The sequence below is a fragment of the Amphimedon queenslandica genome, unplaced genomic scaffold (assembly GCF_000090795.2).
Source record: "Amphimedon queenslandica unplaced genomic scaffold, v1.1 AMPQUscaffold_11558, whole genome shotgun sequence".
Classification (NCBI taxonomy): domain Eukaryota; kingdom Metazoa; phylum Porifera; class Demospongiae; order Haplosclerida; family Niphatidae; genus Amphimedon; species Amphimedon queenslandica.
Genome location: NW_003548200.1, coordinates 6,505 through 7,961, shown reverse-complemented (window position 1 = coordinate 7,961; position 1,457 = coordinate 6,505). Strand labels below are relative to the sequence as shown.

The 1,457-nt window shown below is 35.2% G+C and overlaps 1 long non-coding RNA gene across 2 annotated transcripts; it reads left to right on the top strand.

The window, feature by feature from the left end:
• Nucleotides 1-840: 840 nt before the first annotated feature.
• Nucleotides 841-1,102, top strand: LOC109589189 (uncharacterized). Of its 2 annotated transcripts, XR_002188579.1 has the most exons (3): nt 841-883; nt 960-1,024; nt 1,072-1,102. It is a non-coding gene; the product is annotated as an uncharacterized LOC109589189 (long non-coding RNA). The 2 variants fall into 2 exon arrangements; XR_002188578.1 differs by lacking the exon at nt 841-883 and having other exon boundaries at nt 890-1,024.
• Nucleotides 1,103-1,457: the final 355 nt, after the last annotated feature.

The following is a 1,457-nucleotide window of genomic DNA, read 5'->3' as shown; positions in this document are numbered from 1 at the left end:
GCTTTGATTTTTTTATTTCAGTTTGACAAGCTTCACTCTACCATTATCTTATATCAAAGGAACCCAAAATTCAAGTATTGCACAACAGTGAAACACCGCCGTTTATAGCACTTAAAATAAGAAAGTTATTCAAAATTTAAAATGGCAAAGTCAGTGTAGCCCTACTATAGATAAGAAGGTTAAAGAGCAACAAGCAAAGCAGAAAAAGTATTTTAATAGAGGTAGCCCCGACTTACTCTAACTGTTGTTGAGTGTAGAGTGCGTATGATTCAGTGAACTTTCTTATTTTTATTGTTGTATCAAGTTGAGTTATTTATTATTAACAATACAACATAAAATACCATGCAGTAAATATACAAGTACAAAGTTGCAATTGTTGTTTACCTGTTGGAGGAATCATCAAGATGTGTCTTAATAAAGAGAGAGAGTGAAAGAGGAGAAGTAAAGCAATAAGAGACAGAGCTGGTGGCAGTTTAGATGTCTTCTCTCCTGATGTAGTACTGCCTGATTTGCTGTCTACTGCAGCTTTGAATGAGTGAGAGTGGTGGCCATTAGCTGGTCTACTGGAGGCAGCTTGACAGTAGTTCCACAGTCCAATACTTGCTCTCCATTGAGAGACATCAATCATCTTGTAATTATTAGTAAAGTATAATTAAAATGAACTATAATATACTTACCTCTATCACTGTTAATGATCAACTGTTGTAAGATAAAGAAATGAAAAGATACAGTCAAAAGTACAAGCCAGAGGTACAAGCCAATGATTATGCTGCAGTTGCAAATTTGCAGTTGCAAGTTGGAGCTTGTGGTTAACCACAAGCTCCCACCCTCAAACCTATTTAGCCAGTATAGCCACACCTCCTGATTACTGTAGATATTTGAGGTAACATAGTTTGTGGTAGTTTTTCTTTATAATTATTATCTTTTCAATCAGTTATTGATCTTATATTGTCTTTTAGGTACTTTATAGTCTGTGTATTAGTGTATCAGTACCGTATATACTCGTATTGAATCAGTTGGCATGGTAACTGATAAATAAAGGCGTGGTTTATACTGAGTCTCATTCTATAGGTATTGGATGATGTCAGTACAGGGAGGATCACGTGATAGGTCACATGACTTGATATCAACTGCCGTTCCTCGTGTGAATGGGTGGGAGTGTCCCTGGCACCCACTTCAAGTGAGAAACCACACCCACTAATGATTGCGTAATATTATTTTATTATTTATTAACGTTTTAATGGAAAATGTATTTTTAATTTAATGATGCTTATTGTCAAATTATTTGTGAACAAATTACTGAAATTTTGAGGTGATTCTGATTTAGCCCATGGTTTTTTCTATTACTATTATTGTTGTTGTTTATTGTTGTTAGTGTCTGTGTTGGTTTTGTTAATGGAGAGGTTGTTATGGCAACTGTTACTATGGTGATGGTCTGTGTGGGCATTTGTGGGAAA